The following is a 21796-nucleotide window of genomic DNA, read 5'->3' as shown; positions in this document are numbered from 1 at the left end:
TTTGCTGCATCTATTGAAATAATCATATATGGCTTTCATCTTTCATGTAGTTAATGTGGTGTATCACATTGATTGATTTGTGAATATTGAACCATCCTCCATCCCTGGAATAAATCACGCTTGATCATGGTGTATCATTCTTTTAATGTATTGTTGAATAGGGTTTGCTAATATTTTATTGAGGTTTTTTGCATATGCTCATCAGGGATATAGACCTGCAATTTTCTTTTTTTATAGTATCTTGGTATCGAGGTAATGCTGGACTTATAGAATGAATTTTAAAATGTTCCTTCCTCTTACATTTTCTTGAATAGTTTTAGAAGGATATGTTTTAACTCTTCTTAATATGGGTGGTAGAATGCACTATGAAGCCATCTAGTCTTGGACTTGTTTGTTGGGAGTTTTTTGATTACTGATTCAACTTCATTACTAGTAATCAGTCTGTTGAGATTTTCTATTTCTTCATGATTCAGTCTTGGAAGATTATATGCTTCTAGGAATTTATCCATTTCTTTTAGGTTATCCAATTTGTTGGCATGTAATTTTTCATAGTAGTTTCTTATAATCCTTTGTATTTCTGTGGTGTCAGTTGTAACTTTTCCTCCTTCATTTCTGACTTTATTATTTTGGTCCTCTCTTTTTTCTTGATGAGCCTGGTTAAAGGTTTATCAATTTTGTTTATCTGTTCAAAGAACCAGCTCTTAGTTTCATTGATCTTGTCAACTTTTTTTCTGTCTGTATTTATTTCTGTTCTGATCTTTACTATTTCCTTCTTTCTACTAACTTTGGGCTTTGTTCTTCTTTTTCTAGCTCCATCAAGTGTAAGGTTAGATTGTTTGAAATTTTTCATATTTCTTGAAGTGGGCCTATATTGCTACAAACTTCATTCGTCGACTGTTTTTGCGGCATCTCAAAATTTTTGAACTGTTGTGTTTCTATTCTTATTTATCTTCAGGCATTTTTTATTTCCTATTTGATTCTTAATGACCCTTTGGCTGTTTAGTAGCAGGTTGTTTGGCCTACAAATGTGGGTTTTTTCATTTCTTTTCCAATTCTAGTTTCATACTGTTGTGACTGGAAAAGATGCTTAATATGATTTCAGTCTTAACTTTATTGAGACCTGTTTTGTAGCCTAACATGTGACCCATCCTGGAGAATGTTCCATGTGAACCTGAAAATAATTGTGTATTCTCTTCTTTTTAATGGAATGTTCTATTTATATCTGTTAAATCCATCTGGTCTAATGTGTCCTTTAAGGCCATTATTTCCTTATTGATTTTTGTCTGGATGATCTATCCATTGATGTAAGTGGGGTGTTAAAGTCCTCTACTTTTATTGCATTTCTGTCAATTTCTCCCTTTAGGTCTATTCATATTTGTTTTATATATTTAGATGTTCCTATGTTGGGTGCTTTATCCTCTTATTAGATCAATCCCTTTATCATTATGTAATGCCTTACTTTGTCTTTTGTTGTAGTCTTTGTTTTAAAGTCTATTTTGTCTGATACAAGTATTGCTACCCTGCCTTTCTTTTCATTTCCATTTGCATGGAATTTCTTTTTCCATTCCATCACTTTCAGTCTTTCTGTGTCTTTAGGTCTGAAATGAGTCTTTCGTAGGCAATATATAGCTGTATCTTGTTTTTTTAATCCATCAGCTATCCTATATCTTGATGGGAACATTTAGTCCATTCACATTGAAAGTAGCTATTGATAGGTATGTGTTTATTGCCATTATTGTTTCCCAGTTGTCTTTATATCTTCCCTGTTCCTTTCTTCTCCTGCTCTCTTCTCTTAATCTCACAACTTTTTTACTGTTATGTCGGATTCCCTTCTCTTCATTTTTTGTGAATCTATTATGGGTTTTTGGTTTGTTGTTACCATGAAGTTCATATATAACACTCAATGTATATAGCAAGCTATTTTAAGTTGATAGTCACTTAAGTTTGAGCACATTCTAAGGGCACTGTATTTTCACCCTCCTTCCCCATGTTTTATGTGTTTGATATCTTATTTTACGTCTTTTCATTTGTGTATCCCTTAACTAATTATTGTAGATATAGTTGATTTTACTACTTTTGTCTTTTAACCTTCATACTAGCATTAAAGTGGTTGATCTATTGCCTTTACTATATGTTGGCTTTCACCATTGACATTTGCTTTCATAATTTTCTTACTTCCAGTTATGGCCTTTCTCTTTTGCTTAAAGAAGTCCCTTTGACATTTCTTATAAGAGTGGTTTAATGGTGATAACTTCTTTGTCTTTTGTTTGCCTGGAAAACTCCCTGTCCTTTAGTTTTGTATGATAACCTTCCTGGGTATTCTTGGATGAGGGTTTTTCCTTTCAGTACTTTGAATATATCATGCCACTCTCTTCTGGCCTACAAAGTTTCTGCTGAAAAATCAGCTGATAGTCTTATGGGTGTTCCCTTGTACATAACTGGTTGTTTTTCTCTTGCTGCTTTTAAGAGTCTCTCTTTAGTTTTGACATTTTAATTATCATGTGTCTTGGTGTAGCCCTCGTTGGGTTCATCTTGTTTCAGGCTCTCTGTACTTCCCAAACCTGGATGGCTGTGTCCTTCCCCAGGCTAGAGAAGTTTTCAGCTATTATTTCTTCAAATAAGTTTTCTGTCCCTCTCTCTCTCTCTTCTCCCTCTGGGACCCCTATAATGTGAATGTTAGTATACTTTATGGTGTCCCAGATATAAACTATCCTCATTTTTAAAAATTATTTTTCTTTTTGATGTTCAGCTTGTGTGACTTCCACTACTCTGTCTTCTAGATCACTGATCCATTCTTCTGCATCTTCTAATCTGCTGCTGAGTCCCTCAAATGCATCTTTCATTTCACTCATTGTATTCTTCAGCTCCAATTCTTCATATTTTCTATATTTTTGTTAAAGTTATGTGATTATCCATTCTTCTTCCAAAACCAGTGAACACTTTTACTTTGAACTCTTTATCAGATAGATTGCTTATGTTCATTTCACTTAGTTCTTTTTCTGGTTATATCTTGTTCATTCATTTAGAACATAGTCCTCTCTCTCCTCATTTTTCTAAATCTCCATGTTTGTTTCTAAGTATTATGCAATCAGCTACATCTCCTGGTCTTGAAGAAGTGGCATTATGTAGAAGGTATCCTGTAGGGCACTGCAGCACAATCTCTCCTGGTCACTAGAGTCAGGCATTCCAAGAGTGTCCTATGTGGGCTGTGTTCTCCTGTTGTAGCTGGGCTGTGACTACTGTGGGCTCACTGGTGAGTGGGGCTAGACTCCCAGGGCAAAACCTGCTTGGGAGGCTGGAGGGGGTTGTTCTTCCCAGGAGAGGACACTTGCCAAATGCGAACTGCCTGAGGGATGGGGAGCCAGTCTCAGGCAAGGCTGCCTACATGTTTGGCAGGGTGGGAGCCACCTTGGAGGGATGCCTGCTGGAGTGCATCTGCAAGGGAACACTGGAGCAAGGCTATCAAAATAGATGGAGAGTGTCAGAAGGGAAACCTGCCTGGCCTGGCCAGCTAGGTAGAAGGAAGGTAAGAAAAATGGTGCCTGTTGGCACTTCCAATTCTGGAGAAAATTATTGTAGAGTCCGGCCCATGGAGCAGTTTTTAGGAAAATGTAGTTAAATATCCAATCCCTTGTGTGCTCCTTTGCCTTATTTATCAAACAACTTATCCATTCATTCAACAAATATTTATTGAGTGTCGTCTGTAATGAGCAAGGCACTATGCTGGGCACAGTGAAATCTTGGAAATGTGATAACATGTCAAGGATACTAATATTAATATTGATCAATAATACCCCTGAAAAAACATGATTCATTATGATGCCTTCTAAACAAATCAGTTTTTTAAAAAATTGGTTATCTTCTGTGGGTACAATTGCAATATTTCCAGAATCTCTCACCTGGCCTTAGTTCATCTCCATATCAATAGGTGTTTCCAAGGGGTGGAGAGAAGTATCATCTCCATATCAATAGGTCATTACAAGGGTGGGGAAAGCAAGGGTATATCTGGACCAGAGGTTTGGTAGGGTCCCTTTTTGCAGCTGGGTAGCTAGAGACATGGGTGAACAGAAGTGGACGACTGCTTGTAAGCAGTAAACGGGTTTCTCCCACTTTATTTCTCCCTTTATCTGATTTTGGCTTCATAGGTAATTTGCCCCAGGCTGGGAACTTATTTTCTCCCCATAGTCACATCTTTCCTTTCCCTTCCTGATGTGCCCTTTGAATCCTACTATAAAAGTACTAAAAGTATTTTGGCAGAGGGAGGTATGAAGAAAACAAGTTCCTGGTATGAAAGAAAAAATGACATTGGCATTCTCTTCTGCCGGTAGAAACATGAGGACTCTGTCTGCTCTGGGGGTTCCTGTTCTTTTGGAAGCCCTCAGCTGGTCTTTAGCAGCAATGATGACATAAGGAAAATTACATTCTGATGCAGAATTCATCCCCTTCATCTTTCTCCTTTCTCTACAGCATAAAGCTGGGGGCCCAAAGAGGATCTAATATCAAAAGGAAGAGGGTAATACCACTACATGAAGAAAAAAAATAATTACCAAATTTCCTGAATAGTAAACAGCTTTAAAAAAAAAAAAAAGACGCTGAACCCTTTGATAGCTTGGCCTTTGGTCTGCTCAGGAATGCCTTAAGGATTATATCATCAGACTGACTCCAGCAGCCCATGCTATTGTTTCAGGAGGAAACAAGAAAGAAGGGTAAAGGGAGGGGTGGGGTGGGTATGCGTGGAAGCAGGTCTGTTTGCCCCCTGGGGAGGGGAGAGTTTGATTTTGAAAGTACAGTTATCAAATGTTAATGGAAGTGAGGCTGGAAAGACAAATTGAACAATTTCTCAGCGTCCGTGGGAAGGAAGTTTCTCAGCGCCATTTCTCCTTTTCTTGGGGGATTAAGGTAAACGTTTGGATTCCATAATTTTTCTGCCACAGATGACATTGGTTCAAAAGAGAGGTCAAGCGACCAGTTGTCCAGAAATGTTATTGCTGAAAACTGTCACCTGGGGGCAGTCTTGTGACTGTTAAGTTTCCTCTGCAGCGAATAGTATTTTGCTTTTTTTTCGAGATGTGCTGAGTTTCTTTTTCTGAGGTTAAGGAGTGAGTAAAAGGGGCGAGAGGGAAGGCAGTTTAGAAACTAAGCCTTACACCTTTCTCAGTCTGCCGTTAGATAACATGAGAATGTAGAGGAGGTTGCGAATAGTAACAGAAGTTTTCCTTTGAGTCTTTGAAATAGAAAGCCTCAGAAGCTGAGGCCATGGGGTGAAGGCCACAGCGGATCCTGCGATGCTAACGGCCGCAGTGAAGATGGCGACAGCCAGAGGCCTGGGATTCCCGAGATTCCAGGAATTTACGGAGACCCCACGCGTATGCACACACACGTCCCCGCCTCCGTGCCCCGTGGCCCGAGGCCGTAGCTAGCTTCTCTAGTTCTGACACCCCCAGCTCTCATCTATGATACACCGGACTTGTTGGCAATGGGACAGGGGCGTGGACCTCTCAAGGAGCTCGCTGACTCGAACAGAACCACAGAACAGTGGAAACGTCGGATCCGGCTCTAGGCCTGCCGCTGAAGTCTAGCTTTGGCCACAGGAGTTACAAGCTCTCCCTCAAGAGTGTGTGCGCTCCTTGGTTCGCTCTGGGGACTTTCCCAGCGGCGGGAATCTTGTCATCCGCAGCTGGCATCCAGGACATTGAGCTGACCTAGGCCGCCCGTCTCCCACCATAGCTGGGCAGTGATGCACTGGGGCGAGCTGGGTCCAAGCTAGCCGGTTGCATCTTTCGCAGTCAGAGCTCCAGCCTACTGGTTGCTGACTCAGTGGTTAATGTCTTAACATTAAAAGCACCTCAGCCCTTAGGTGATCGAGTCAAGTCCTGCGTGAAAAGGAAGCCAAGCGCAGCCTCCACCTCCGGACTCCCCCGCCGAGGGCAGGAGCGCTGGGCCTAGAGGAGTTTGTCCCTTCGTATGCAGGGGTGTTGCGGCAGCCCGGCGCGAGTGCCGAGGGGCACGCGAGCTGTGAGAGTGTCAAGTAAAAACAGCCAGATCCTTGCTCTCAGAGACAGCGGTGGGGATTCTGGGTTTACGAGACAGGGAGGCAGGACTTCCTCAAGGCTTCACCTTCTTCACCCATAGGTCCATCGTGCAAAAGAGGGAGCACCCTCAAAAGTCAGGACGAGGGGAAGTTTCCTGAGGGAGAAAACGTCAAGCAGGGGACTCAGAGCAAATGGGCTCTTGGAGGGCTTGGCCTCCGCCTTATCCTCGAGGCCATTTCGGAGTCCTCAGGCCCTAGACCCCATGTCGGTCTGTGCTGCACCAACTGGGTAACGAGCCCCGGACCGTAGAACTCACTGCAGGGACCTATTTCTCCGGAAGTGTGCCCTGCAGCACCGGCCCTCGTTGGAAAGAAGGGAGAAGACGTTGCTTTACAAAAACAGAAAAGAAAAAACCTTAAAGCTCAAAACTGCCTGTTTTCTTTAATATCCAGAAGACGGCGAAAAGGGCAACACTCAAGTTAGGGTGGATGAGGCACCTCAAGCCCTTCTTCCTCTCCAGCCCCTATTAATAAGGAGAGGGCGCCTTTTTGCCCCCTCGCCGGCTGCCGTACACGCCCTCGGGCCCTCTCACGTGGGGAGTTAGAGTTTGCTGGGTTGGACGGGGACGAGCCCCCTCGGAAACCTCGCGAGGGGTCACAGGGCTCTGTGTCCCCGAGCCTGTGAAATGCGGGGAAGCGGATGTCCGAGGTAGTTGTTGGGACCGAGAGGAGCAACTGGACGCAGAGCTGGCTTCCCAGAGGCCCCTGCCCAGGAGCTGAGCTCCGCCGCTCTACCCCCTTTCCCATTTTTTCTTTCTTTTCCTCTTGCAGCCTTAGGCGAGCTCCGAGCTCCGCGCGGCGGCTTCCCGCCTGGGGCAAAGGCAGCAGCCTGATGTGCGTCGGAATATCGCGGACGCGCCGGAGTCACGCATGGAGTTCGTGGGATTCGCTGCGTGGGGACGGGGCCTGAGAAAGAAGCCCCTACTCTCTAATGCGACGTGTAGAAAGCGTAGGGCTGAGATGGGCGCGTTTGCACCGCCCGCTTCCTGCGCCAGAGCCGCGGGCGGCTAGACTCCTTTTCCCGCCCAGCGTCGGCGCGTTTGGGCGTCTCGGGTCCGCTGGCAGACTTGGGGGCTCCCCCACTGGTCCGCACCACTTCGTGCCCTGCTGTTGAACCCGGGCCGGGGAGGGAAGCTCGCGGCCAGGGCTGCCGCTGGATGGTAGCCGCCCGCCTCTGTAATTTAGCGATCCAATGCCACACGGTGTGAGCGCATCTCACCTGTACAGGTGCGGTGCAAACGATTGTGCGCGTTTCATTTTGAGGTTTCATTTCCAAACTACAGATGGGAAAATAAGAGCGATGCTCAGAAAAGGAAAAGCCGTTTGCTTCATTTGTTTAAGGTGAAAGTGAAAATGTTTGCAGCTTGATAGTGCTGGATGATTTTCTCCGTTGTTTACTTCACTAGACGCAGCTAAGGAGAATGGGCAACTAGCAAGGTCGCATGCAGTTTATACTGTTCTTTGAATCCGTAAAAGGAAAGGCTCCGGTTCGCAGTGCCTTCTCTTCACTGCCTTTGCGTTGAAAGAATTGCACCCGCCTTGGCCGTTGGCGCGGGGTGTGCTTGAACGCAGCCGCATCTGGACGAGTTTGGTGGCGTTCAGCCCTCCCCTCGCTGTTACCCCCAATTCCTCCATTGGTATTATTTTCCACCATAGCTTGTGGGTGGCTTTTCCATCTTTTGGGTCGTTTTACCTTCCTCTCCACCCCTTTGTCATGCACACTCTCCAAAAAACAGCACTTCTGGACCTGATTCTTATATTGGTATCTGCTTGGCCTGGATTTTAGAATTTAAAGTCACTACTCAAAAATATTCTTGAATATGCAAATGCCTATGCCAAGGCTGCTGAGCCTCCTTGACCAGCTCTGGTAGGTCTCAGACGGTCTGGGCATTAGATACAGATCTGATTATCATTGACTATGCCATGAGGCCACAGGCTGCTTGTGCATTTGCTGCTACATGTCGAGGATATTGTTGCTGGGCTGGTCATGCACTGATAAAGGAGATATATTGGTAAGGGCACATGAAAATGACTGTTAAAAAGCTAAGTGATATTTTGAGCCTATTTGTAGAATTTCTGAATTTGGGAAATAGGGAAAACTGAACATACTCTCCTCTCTGCTTTTTGTGTAGGTGTAATTAAATTCTGTGTAAATTAGTTTGTATAGTAATGTGTGTATTTATGTGCACATGTGTCTGTGTGCATGCTATTGAACTATGCCACCTATGAAATTGCTCTATATCAATCTCAGCTTCTCTCTGACATATGCATTGAAAATAAATTCTTTCCTTGAAGGGTTTGTGATTCTCCATCTCCTTTAGAACACTCTTGGAAGGAGAACAGGCTTTAGGAATAGAAAGCATTATTTAAAAGGGAATTAGCATAGCCTTGCTTCTCTGCATTTCGGTAGTAGGACTGGAAGTTAGAGCTCAAGGCTGTCGCTCCCCAACTTCCACAACTGCACAGGAGGAAAAGTGTGAACTCCTAGGGTGCCAGCAGACTCGTTATCACCTCTGGCAATGTACCAAAGTATGTGAGTATCCTGAAGTCTGAGCCGCATCACTGTTCAGAGCTGACAATCTCACAAACCTGCCATGATGCCAAGTCAGAGTTCGCTGGAATGAATTTGTACTCAGACACACATTTTTATGGAGGAGAGCTTAATATAATTAAGCTTTACTTAAAAGAAAAATGCCCTGCACATGGTAGAGAGTGATTATTTGTTGAGTGAATGAATGACTGAACTTAAATGTACATCTATCCAAAATAAGTTTTAACTAAATAAGCTTGTATATGCATATGTAATATATATGTATATTATGTAATTACATATGTATATATATGTATATTATATAATTACATATGTATATATGTAATATATATGTGACAAAGAATTGTGTGCCCAGAAAATAGAATTTTTTTGTATCTGCCTCTTTTTGCCTTCCTATTCTCCTGAGCAGCCCCCACCCCCATGTCTCTGCCTGAGGCTCTGGTCTCTGCAACTAGGTGGTAAATTTATCCATCCCCTACCAAAGCCTGTCAGTCAGCCAGGAAAAGCAAACGCGTTACTTTGGTCACGTCCTTACTTCCCTCACAGATCACACTCATGTTTCTCTAAAGGTTCTTCAGCTAATTTCATCCTGCAGAGCCCCACATTCCTTTATATTCTCTCGACATGGTATACTGCTTGGGTTTCACAGGCCTGCAAACAGACAGGTCGCCCCTGTTAACTGACCCAGCCTCAATCAGCATTTTCACAGAGTGGCTAAAGTTCCCAGGAAAGCTTGGAGGTCTCAATTTGGGAGATGACTGCCAGTTCCAGGAAAGACAGAAGCCACTGTTCACAATCTAGCTGTGATGAGTTTCATGCTTTAAGTTTGTTTTACAAAAACATGTATATAACTCCAATAATGTGACTTCAGAAATTACAAACCTTGTACTTGGGAGAAGAGAGTCCAGTGCCAGGACTTCTCAGCTCAGTGGATCTCACTCTTGCCATCTAGTAGAGCCCAAGTCCTCATCCTTCTGAGGGAGTTGGAAGATCCTTTTCTGTGCCCCAGCCTGCTGACTGCCAGCTAGGAAATGCTGATACCTTCTTTGTCCTGCCTCCCCCAGACTCACTCTGAGGGATGGCAGACTGGAAGGAGCAGCCAACCATTGCCCTTGTCACCAGGGCACTAATTTGTGTCCCCTCTGAACACAGTCTGCCCCAGCCCGAAAGACCCAGAAAATTAAGGACAAAGAATCTTCCCTTTCCCCTCTGCCATCATCCTCCGCATCTCCCATCTTTCCCCTCATACTGTCTAGCATTTGGGAGTCCAGGAGGTCCTCGAAGGAAGCTGTAAACGTTTTGCCCCCAGGGCAGCTGCATGCTTCATCAGGAAGGGCTGGGGAGCGGTGGGGCAGGGACAGGAAAGGGGTATTTTAAAAGTTCCCCTAAAGTCGAAACAGTGGTGCTCTGGGGCAACCTAGAATGTTTCAGACCCTAACCCCAGCTTCCTAGAAGGGACAGTATCCCCTCTTTAAATGAGATGAACAGTGATCAGGACTCAGAATGGAGTCGGGGAAGAGGGGTAGCAAACCTGCTGTAGAGGTGGGGGTGGGGTGGGGAATCTAACTTGTTTTTAACTTGAACAGGTAGAAAGATGTCAGACTGTGGTTCCCTCTGAAGCTGCTCCGTGGTGAGTAGGTTCCAGGAACAGGTCCAACCCAAAGCAGATTTCTTCCAGTAAGGCCTTGGATTTGGAACAGGACACCTGTGATCCTCAGTTTTGTCACCTGTCTGCCCCACCCCATCAGAGGCTAAGGCCCAGAGGGGCTTTGCGATTTGCTAGCGCTTTACAGTTTATAAAGAATGAGAGTGGTGACAACCCACAGGTTAGTCCAAAGCAGGGACCTCCACAGCCTGCCGCCTCCTGCCTTCTTGAAGTTCTCCCGGGGGGCTGCTTTCTGAATCGCCTTTAAAAAAGAAACCAAATCCCAGCTCAACAGTGTTGAATCAGCTGCTCACCCTCCCCCTATGTGATCTACAGCCAAATTGCTAACAGTCACCTAGGGACAAATTAAGGAATTGAAAACGCTGAGCTTGGGAAGCTGAATTCCTTGCACTACCTGGGGTCGTTAATCACCTGACAGACACCAGCCCAGCAAGGAAGAAAAGTAGGTAGAGGGGCAGAAAGACAGTGTGGGTCTGTGCGCTGGTGTTCGTGGGTCTCAGGTGGCAGGACTCAAATGTAGATGTGCACACATGTCAGATGTGCTCGCAGATGGAGGCACCACAGTTGATGTCCCAGCAACCACAGAACTCTTTTTAGGCTGCCCAATCGACCTAACTTTATAAACGAAGTGCAGCATGGTGATCAAGAGATTTCTGCAAGGTTAGTTAGCCATTTGATGGCCCAGTGAGTCAGGTTCTCGCCCACACTCGGCTCTTTCCTGAGAAAAGGCAGACGTTTCTTTCTTTTTTTTTTTTTAACAATGTGGTGAGAATAGAAGATCGGCATTCTGAGTCTTGGCCCTCTTGGGAATCCCATCTCCAAGGGCGGAGACAAGAGAGATTTGCAGACATAGGAAAGCAAACATGGGGTGCAGGAGTGTAACTTCAGTGAAAACAAGAAAGGGGGAAGCTTCACCACCTGCCACCCTCTAGGGTTGAGATTGCTACAGATTCAATATCCAGAAAACCTGGCACTTGGGGTCAGTGATCCTGGTCTCCCAAGAACACGTGTTCTCCCAGAAGCCCACAGACAATGGAAAGTTCCAAGGTTTCTTGGGCTTTGTGTTCGGGAGGCGGGGCCGGGACCTGCTGACGGCGGTTTCCCCAGCTCTGTGACCCCCGCCTTCTCTGCCCCCTTAGCTATCGGGCAGAGAAGGAGGCGGCCAACCTTCTTCTGCCCTTCGGCCAGACGATTCACGGCTCCCGCGCCCGCCACCTCTGCACCTGCCTGGCTGAGGTGAGATGCCCGGCGTACACGGTGAGGGCTGTGCGTACAGGCCCCGCGCCCAGCTGCTCAAGATGCGGGGCGATGACCCGGAGTGACGGGTGGGAGAAGGGAGAGTTAGGTGGTGGAATCACCCCTAAGGGGGTGGGAAGAACGAGACATTTTAGTTGACCTGGGTAAAGAGTCTTAACTTTGTTGCTCAGGAACCTTAGGACCAGTCGACGAAGTTATAGGGACCTTGGTTGTCTTCTCTAGAAATGAGAATACTAATACCATGTTACCCACTCGCGCCACCCTCCATCTCCTCCTTCCCCCCGCCTCCCTCGTGAGCTCTCTCATAGTTGCAGTCATGCCGGCAGCTAGGAAGACGCGGAACCCAGGGCAGGAAGGGGCAGGCACGCTGTCGGCTGGTTATTTTAACCCATCCTGCTCTGGCGGGAAAATCTGAAATTTGAGACATCAAAAATGACCACCTAGAGTCAACTCAGATCAAGTGCCATCGAGGTGACATTGAGCACTCGGTCTTTACGGGAAAGGAAAGGCTGCCGGGTTTTGGGAGAAGCCGTCTTCCGGCTTGTCCCCTGGGGCCTGCCCGAAAAGGCGCAAAGAGCCTAGTGGAGACGTGGCAGTCCCTCTACGCGCCTTGCTGGGTAGGTAGGCTTCGCAGACCACAAGGAAAAAGCCCTCATCTCTGCCGCCTGGCTCCACAGTTACCTCGCAGCGAAAGTGGAGAGGCAGCCGGCCCCTCCCCGGGACTTAGCCCAACCTGGATTTACCTTCTTCGGTCTCAAAAATTCAAGCCCTGCGAACTCGCCGCTCACCTCTCGCGGCTTCCTGCGCCAGCGACCCCAGCCACAATTTCGAGCACTTGGCGTGGCGGGTGCCAGCCCCGCTCTTCGCTTAAGGAAAGCGCATGGGGGCCCGAAGGAGCTCTGGCCTAATTGACCAGGCCGGCAGTGTCGCCCAGTCACACAGAAACAACTCTGCAATCAAGTTCCTGACAGCCCTCTCCATGCAAAGTCTACGAATGACCCGGTTCCCCGAATAATCCGAACCTTGACCTAGTTCTCCCCAGTCCTAGCGTAGCAGAAGTGACCTTCCAGCCTGAGAGCAGCGAAGGCTGACAAGGCGCCTCCAGCAGCTACCTGAGTTGGAGCAAGGCGATTTCGTGTTTTCTCCACGGTTTATTCGGATTTTTGGTGACCCTACGGTTGCTGATTACACACCCTCGTCTTCGCGCTCACCACGCCCCCTGTGTGGTCTGCGAGTCTGTGTCTCAGCAGGAGCCTCAGGGCTTAGAATCTAGCGCAGGCAAGGAGGTGGTCAAGGCCAGGTTTCTCCGCGCACCCAGAACCAGCGCAGGTACGCGCCTCCCCGCTGCGCACACCGCGAAATTGAAGGGGAGAATTTAAAATCCACGGCCAAAATTCACTGTTGAGAACACTTTGAAGCTGGGTCACTGTGACTCTGCCGCTATTCCCCGTCCCCTCCCCCATCTCCGTGCTCAACCAGATGCACTGGAAAGCGGCACTTTGATCTTGCAAAGCAGCAATTTTTATTTCTTTAATTTTTTTTTTTCTGTAAAGAGATGATTGGACCGGGGAGAAAATGTAATTCCGCGAGCGCACGAATGAGCATTGGCTTTCTGGGTCCGGCCAGGATTGGGCCCGGGACGCCAAACACATCTGTTCGCCGGGGGTTGCAGCGCATTCCTCTTCCCCGGCTTTTTTCTTCCCTTCTCCCCTCAGACTGGTCTGAGTGATTCACCCGAGGCAGGAAGCTGGGCTTTATTTGTCTTTGACCTTGAGATGTAGGAGAGAAGGTGTGGAGAGGTTGGGGGGTGGGAGGGAATGCAATGGGAAAACTAAGGCTAAGGCTCCAAGTTCGGTGAATTGAATTGGAAGGGGGTGCGGAGGAGCTCCGGGAGAAAAACTACCTCTTGCCTTCAGAACTCGTTGCCCTCCACCCTCTTTCCGGCCCGGAAAAGAGTGAGGGCAGCTACAGACTAGGTGGTGGAGCGCCAGTATCAACTGGTTCCCATCCGTCTTTTCCTCAAAGGGATTTACCGAAATAAAACCCACGTGCAACCTTTCCTGGCATTTTGCATAATAACCTCAAATTGGATTTGAGGAGAATATTACTCTAGGTATGGAGTCAGTCAGACACTGCGGGCTTCCAACCAACTCCTCCCACCCTCACACGCAGCAGAAAGGCCCTCTCGCCTGTGCCTAAGCAAACGTCGCCGAACTCCCACCGCTGTAGGGCCTCCTTGGAGTCTCTGATTCCTTAAGGTCCTGAGCCCCTTCTCCTCAAAACTGTGCTTTTTCTGTTCTCTGATTGTAATCACTTCTGCTTCCTCTCTCGACTTTGTATCCAACACATCATTGCTGGAAGAAGTGATGCTGGAGGCTTCTGCGTCTCTGCCCTTCAGTCTGCAGGCTGGTCCTGCTAGGACACTGGGTTTGTCTGGTTTGTGCTAAGAACCTTAGCCAAGGGCTTGAAACCCTAGGGGGTTAGCCACAGCGGCTCTGCTCTGCAGGAGGTACTTACTCCTTAAGACCCATTCCAGACCCCCTCCCTAATCCTTGGTCCTGACTCACCCCAAATCCTACTTTGTAAAGGCAGGTCGAAGTGGGGGCTGGGGAGTGGATTTTATTCCCAGGCTAGGAGTGGGGCTGGAATTTCAAGCTGAAGAAGTCCTGACCTCTTTCCTTCAATTTTTCTTTCCCTTTGATTTCTTTATCCATTTCTTTCCTTTTGTTATTTTCCCTTTCTTTACTTTCTCTCTTCCGTAAATTTTTCTTTCCTTTTGTACTTCCTTTCACTCTCATGTTTTCCTGGCATTTGCTTTCTGCAACCTCTCGGTCCTAAAAGCCCCCATCCACATTTCTCAGGCTCTGAGCAACCGGCCTACCTGCACTGCTAAACCCAGAGAGAGCCTGCTGGCGCCAGTGCAGGGAACTGAGAGCAAAACAGAAGCTGATGGTCTTAAGAGTGCCCAAGGGGCCTCCCAGGGCCAAAGGCTTATGCCCAGGAGAGGGGCTCAGTGGGTCCGCTCTGCACATGCCTTTTCTCTCCTTGGCCAGATGAATACCTCCACTCATTGATCCTTCTCCCCAGTGTTCCCCACAAGACACATGCAAACTCATGTTTTCCAGTTATTGTGTAAACATCCAGGAAAAATAGATGGCTAGATAGCAAGCAGGAGTCCTAAACAGGTAGGAGAATGGACTCAGTCCCTGGGTTAGTTGAAAAAAACGCATTTGCTTCACAGAGGAAGTTCCCTGCCAGGGGTACAGGGGTGGAGGGTAGGAGTAGGGGCGGAAGCAGGTTGAGGAGCCGCGCGGAACTCAGTCCTGCGTCAACACCCACACCAGGGGCACTGGCCCCAGAAACTGCATCTCCTGGAACAGCAGTTCCAATACGGTGCTTGCGCTGAGAAAGTCGGCCAGTGAGACTGGTTTTGCCATCAGGGGGAGAAAAAATAGCCCAAGAGGCTGCCAACATTCCACCGAGAAACCAAAATCGGGGAAAAGGGAAAAGGAGGAGGGAAGGTCTTCTTGCGTTTCACCTCTCCTGTTTCTGGGTCCCGCAGGAAGCGGCTGGCTGGGGCCCGCGCCCGGGGCCGCCCAGGGACTCTTCTCCCCACAGCCCCCCGCAGGCCAACCTTCGCATGGGGTGGGAGGGAAGAGCGAGGCCTACACCTGGGCTACAGCAGGAGGCTGCCGCCATCAGGGAGCAGGAACCCAACCAAACTCAGCCTGAGCCCGTCGGAGCTGGAGGTTGCGCAGGATTTGGGGGCATCAGTGCGGACGTGCACCGTTTGACAGGTGGGGATTCCTGCATGAGTCAGTGGCTCCTGCCCAGCCGGCTCCCCAGAACTGGTTGGTGCCTTCACGCGAGACTTCCTTGGGCGCGGAGGGCTTTTGCTTTACTCCCTTTTCACGCCAAATTAAGCCAAAGACTTTCCTTCTCAAACCAAGGTTTATCTTAGAAACTTCGGAGTTCGCCCTCTCTGTAGCCCCCGAGGACCTAATTTTTTGTCCCTATCCTCTCTTTCGCAACAAATTGATTTCCGAGTCCTCAGCTCTGTTGTCGAAGGATACCAATCGGTGCTAGGCCACGAGACCTGTTCCTTGCTTGCATTTCAAACGGATCTGAGCTGGAGAAACGAGGATTAAAATACGTAGAGGACAGGGAAGTCGATCCCCGTGAATGTGTGTGTGGGGTGGGGTGGGCGAAAGAACTCAAACTATTTGAGCGCCCATCACAGGGAGCAGCATTTCTCCAGGGACCGTGGAGTCATGGAGATGCCTCCCATGCCTATTAACATACCCTGTCCTCAGGAAGCTCCAAAACTGAGGGCTGAGAGATCTGATTGCCGACCATCACCGCGGAGACAAATTCCACTGGAGAAGAAGAGGTGCTTCAAACTGCGCTGAGGGCTCAGGTGCTTCTAATCACCCAGTAACCAGCCTATACGTGTGCTGTGGAGGGTAGGAGGCCAGGGAGGGCAGGGGCCTGACAGGAAGCCTTTAAGGAATGGGTGGCTTGGGGTTTGAAGCAATAAAGGGTCAGAGTCCTGGAAAGCCGAGGCTTCTAAAACGAAGCAGCCGAGGTCGAGGCCGACCCGACCGGCGCCGCGAAGGAAGGCCCGGGGCTGCGAGTCCGCGGGCAGATGCCGGCCTGGAAAGATACCACGGAGCCACAGGAGCCTAACCCGAGCGTGGAGCTTGATCTTGGTTATTGCATGAGCCGCGCCAGGGACTAACACATGCCCTCAGTTTCCCTTCCTGGAAGTCACCAGTGTGGTTCCTGGCGTTGTATCTCTTCTGCTCAGCGTCTGCTGCGCCTCGCCCTGAGGAAGGACCAGATGGACCTCCAGCCCTTCTATCTACCCCCTCGCCTCTCCGCACAAGGATGCTGCGCTCAAAAGGGGAAAGCCTTCTGCGTGTATTTTAGATAGCGGTGGGCTTTTTTCGGCCTGTATAAGAGAATTTCATCAGTAACTCCCTCGTTTCCTCACCTCCTTTGCCTGAGTCACTTGCAGGCAGGGAGAACCTAAGTGTGCAATTGCATTAAGTGCATTCCTACCAAGAGCGACTGGATGTATAGGACTTAAGAATTCTGTCTCTAGATCTAGGTAACCTGCACTGAAAAACTGTAGGTTCCCACCAAGTTACACAACCCATCTGTACCTCAGTTTTCTCTTCTCTAAAATGGGACCAGCAACACAAGTTCTTGGTTCTTCATAGAACTTGAAGTGGGTGGAATGACTTAATACAGCTAAATTAGCATGTAACACAGGGCATGGCACAGAGTAAATGCTCAAGAAATATTAGCTATTCATAAGTGGTGCAGACCAGAAAGAGAGGAGTTAAGGAATGAGACTTGATGGCAAGAAACAAAGGCTGCGGAAATAAACAGTTATCTTTCCTTTCTCTGATTTTCTTGGAAGCAGGGGCCTCTGGATGGCATTGCCTTCCACTGTTCTTTGAGCTGGGTCAGAAGTTCTTATTTCCAGTGACAGCAGCCAAGGAGAGCAATTTTGGGGGCAGGTGTGCCCCTGGCTCTTGTGCCACAGAATCTGCAAACTCCTGGGCCTCTGGTGCTGCAGACACCATTACGAATCAGGAGAATGTCGAGTCATTGATTTTTCTACCCTGGGAATGCCATCCTTTTCCTGGATTTGTTGACTGTTCTGTGAAATCCTTGGAAAGTATGTGAAGATAAGTGATTATTTTTCCTGATTATGGGAAAAATAATTTTTTTAACTTCCTCACCCCTGGCTTTCTGGGGTGCTTGGCTGTGGGCCAGAGTGCAATGCCTCTTGCTGCTGTTTGAGTGTCACCTGTGTGGAACTGCCTCTCTCCCCCATCTCTTCTGACTGGCAGACTCTAGAACTCCGGCAATGTGGCCTCTCCACAAACACCCACCTAGAGGTATAGGTGTTTTCGTTCTGAAAGACAGTTGGAATTGTAAAACAACTACACATATATATAAATTATATATATAATTGGTTTCATATAATGTGGTATATATTATATATATATAAAACAGTATTTTAAATATATTTTAAAAACCTTCTGAGGGCTCATTTGTCCAACAATAGGCTCCCCAAGATGGTACTTTCCTTAACCCAGCTAGTTTCTGCATCACCAAGGAAGCAATACATATTACCACAAAGTTCCAGATTTTTTTTCATCCCCTTTAATTTGGTTTCACCCAAGAAGGGCCAAAGAGGTGGCCTATGACTTATGGACCAAAGCGAACAAGAAGCCTCCCATGATCTGGCTCACACAACCCAACCCCGTGCCCCCAGCCAGCTCCTTCCTTCCCTTCCCAGTCTGAGTGTTAGAGGCAAGCACCTGTCTGGCCACTCCAGCTACTCTGACCTCGAGACACACTCGAGGAGTATCAACTCCCCAGCCTCATCAGAGCTGCATGATCAGAGAGCTGTTTTTCCACTCTCCATGTATAACGGACAATTTGTCCATCAGCAGTGCAAGGGAAAGATGGACCGTAAGGGGGCTGTTAGATTCTACTTGTCCGTGTTTGCGAGTGACAGCTCAGGGCCTGGCTAGCTTGTGTAGTTCTACTGAAGACATTTTGCTCTTGGATGGCCAATTTTTATTAGTAACAAGAGAAATTAAAGTGCTTCTGGCGACAAAGCTATCACATCAAGGCCCTAATGCCTCAAATTTTGTTCACCTTTAGCTGCTGGTCCTTGTGGCAGACCATTTCAGGGCTCTAGGTGCTCTGTCCGGCCTCACTACTGCCAGCCTCAGCAGCCCCCCACCTGGTCACACCATGAGCCCCTGCCGTAGGTCCCAGGGAATCTGGTGCTTGTCCCCTTCTTCACCCCTGTAAGTTTTAGATAACCCTTCCTCTCAGTGGAAAAAACAAAGGGAACGCTTAACCTTCTTAGCCAAGCACCTGCAACCCCAGCAGAAAGGGGCAAGTGGAGTCACATTTAGAGCTGGAAGAGCTGGGAGTCCAAAGGTCAGGGAGAACTGGAAAGAATTCTCTGCCTAGAAAGTGCCTGGCTCCTATGGTGTGGCTTTCTGACCCAAGGCCCACTGGCTGGAGGGTGAAAGGAGCTGCATGTCAATAAAACAAAATAAGACAAAACCCTGCTGCTCCTGCTTGGTGCCACCACTTCTCTCTGCTCAGTCTTCCAGTCCCTGCTAGGTCTCCTGGGCTTTGCGGAACATCCTGATCTCTCCAAGGCATTGGGTGGCATTCCCAAGGGGTGAGACTTCAAAGGTGGTGTTCATCATTTTTCCTTTCTTTTGTCATCTATGAGATCTTGACACGCAGGTAGCTTTGTGCAGCTGAAGGAGAGAATCCAGAGGTACAGCTTCATAGTTGAAGCACAACACAGGAGGGAGCTGTGTTGTGAATAGAGATGCAGCAAGCAGAATGCCTGTAGATTTCTGCAGACTTTGGGGCCAGCTGACTGTGTAGCTAGGATGTTTCCCCATATGGCCCTGTGTGTGACGCTGTGTACCCAAGCATGTGTTGTTTCTGCATGAATGGTTGGTCCTAGAAAAGCATGTGGGTACACACATGTAGCTGTACACAGTGTATATACATGAACGTTTATCTTGCTGGATAGATAGAATAATGGTTTTGTGTAGTCATGCAAAATACATCTTGTACAGTATCAGCTTACTATACAAGTATATAGTAGTGATGTGCCCACATTTATTTTAGGGTGCACGCTGGTGGCCTCCAAATCCTCTGATTTTGGGTTGGGTTGTTTAGATTTGCCAAGCAACCTTGAGCTCCTGAGGGGTGCCAGCATGTACCTTCCAGCCCAGTCCATGCAAGAAGGAAAGGGGTAGGCCCTTGTCCCGCGCCCCCAGCCGGCCTTTCCGTAGCACCTTGGTATCCAGAGGCAGGCTCCTCCCTCACATTGAGTGGGCTCAGCGCAGGCTGGAGGTTTCGTTTCCATCGAAGACTCGGGCTGGCAGGTCCGGAGCTGGCGTCCTGCACGGCTGGTGCAAACTGAAGGCGAAGGTCCAACTGTCTCAGTTGCGCGATACGCCCAACGGAAAGAGGAGCTAAGCCTAGGGGCACAGGATTTCCTCACCTCCTGGGCGCTGCCGCTCCGGGCAGGGCGGCACAAGGCCCCCTTTGTGGAGGGGCCCGCCTCCGGCGCAGACCGCAGTCAGCGAACAATAGCGCAATGTTGCTGCCACCGGGTCAGGCTCTCCCGGCTACACCGCGGCCGCCGAAGGCGAGGAAACCGGGTGGCGCTTTTTTTATAGTCAACAAATATAAAATCGGGGCTTTCTCTCCTTTCGCTCGCCCCCTACCCCAACGCCGGTAGAAAGCAGGTAAATTTATGAAGGGCGAGCTAAGAGAATAATTACAGGGTGAAGGCCGTTAAATTTTATTTCCAATCCCAAAGGCAAAACCTGCGATTTTATTGCAAACATCTGGAAGGACCAAGAAGTGGGCACGCTGCTAGTTTAAAATAAAAACAAAAGATTTTATTTCGTGAAAACAAAAAAACATCATTAAAGACCTTTCGCCCCCACGGACTTTTATTTTTAAATAGTGTGAGGGAGTGGTTAAATAGTCAACGACACAGGACCGTCCCGCAGCTCCCGGCAACCTGAACGGACACGGGCGACTCGAGATGCCAGATGCAGCCTGGGGGAGTGGACCCTCGCTGTCTCCGCCCACTGGCCTTGGGCGGGCATTGCCAGAAACCAGCTCCCCCCCACCACAACGCCCACCGGAGGGCTCCAGGCCAGTCATGCCACTCCGTGACGGGCGCCAATTTGGGAAAAGAAGTGAAAAGTGGGTACCTTGGCCTCACATTCCCGGAAGATTCGGTCACACCAAATAATAAAACCTCAGGTTTGTCCTGCCTCTGATTATCTTGCTTGTTTTGTTTAGTTGTAAACTATTTAGGGCCCGTTCGCTCTGCGAACAGGGAAACTGAGGTACAGGCCATTAATTGACATGCCTAAGGTCACAGTTTGAAACTGAATTGGACCTGCTTTGGAGTCCCCGTGATTTCCTCCCACCCTGTAGTGGCCTCATAATGTTTTATTACCTGCTTGGACAGACCCGATTCATTGTAATATCTTTGCCACCAAAGAGTGTCCTGCCCATGTGTATAGGGGCAGTTTAAACACGACCTGCTGGCCAACTATTTTTAACTTGGTTTTCGATTACTCTCTCAAAACTGCAAAATTACCACCTCTGGTGAATGAAGCATTGGCAGTGGTAGTATTTAGGGTGGTATTTAGTGTGGAGAAATAGAAGGAAAACACAGGTATATGGAGGCTGTAAGGGGTTCCATTTCTAGGACTTTTGTCTCTATGTGGCAGAACTCTGTGAAAAATCATAATATATGGACACCCTCAGTTTTAGATGAGCTGTGACTATGCTGCTGTCCTCTTTTTGGTTTACCTCCTCTCAAAGCTAGGCGTGGGCACTCACTTCACATATGTCCCTGCAGGGGGTGAGTGAGTTCCTCTTGGTGCCTCTATCCCACCCCTAGATCTCTTCTGACTTCTCAGGTGCTAAGCAACCATCTCTTCTTCTTTGGGGCCCTGCAGGGACAGGGTAGGGGAAAGGGGTAGGGGTGGGGTGGACGGAGGGTGGGACCTTCGGCTTGGTCCATGTCAGTCATCCTCAGCTTCAAATAAACCTAAACTATTTCAGGCTGGAACCCATGCCTGGGAAAACTGGGGATTGCTTCAGTAATTAGCTTCATACATTAGGGGCCCCATTTTTATTCCTTAAGGTTAAAGGAGAGAGAAACTGGGATAAGAAAAGGAAATCTGAAGGCCTTTTTATGTAATGAGTGGGAAAAAAATGCATAGCGTGTTCCCAGATTCTTATATTTAATATCCCTAATTCTCTCTTTTCTTCTCTCAATCACATACAATTATACGTCTAAGTCACAGAAATTAAACCATCCTGCTTAATCTTTTTCCAGACTTTCTTCTCATCAGTACATGGTCACATGCCAGGGGGTGCATGCCCCTGAAAAAATGACTGATTCTTATAGTCACAAAAAGAAATCTCCCTGGCCCTCCCATTTACCTAGAGGAAAATGACTGTTTTCAGCACTGTCCCAAACCAGCCTGGCTTCATTACTTACTGTCTGAATTTATTTTAATGGCCAAACATACACTTCCAGGATATGTGTGTATGTGGGATGGGGGTGGGGGCAACCTATGTGCAGTCTGAACGAAGGATGTAAGAGCTCCTCTGAGAACTCTGGGCAGAATTAAGTGTA

At 47.9% G+C, this 21796-nt stretch overlaps 1 protein-coding gene across 1 annotated transcript in view; it reads left to right on the top strand.

Annotated features, from left to right (window-relative positions):
- The first annotated feature begins 11469 nt into the window (after nucleotides 1-11469).
- The window catches only part of TBX15 (T-box transcription factor 15), a 118784-nt gene continuing 108457 nt past the window's right edge, over nucleotides 11470-21796 (top strand). Inside the window, exon 1 of the mRNA XM_057500596.1 lies at nucleotides 11470-11544. The gene's annotated coding sequence lies outside the window, so the exon portion shown is untranslated. The remainder of the gene's footprint in view (nucleotides 11545-21796) is intronic.

The sequence above is a fragment of the Manis pentadactyla genome, chromosome 4, assembly GCF_030020395.1.
Source record: "Manis pentadactyla isolate mManPen7 chromosome 4, mManPen7.hap1, whole genome shotgun sequence".
Taxonomy (NCBI): Eukaryota; Metazoa; Chordata; class Mammalia; order Pholidota; family Manidae; genus Manis; species Manis pentadactyla.
Note: the sequence above shows the minus strand (reverse complement) of the source record. Positions and strands in the feature narration are given on the sequence as shown.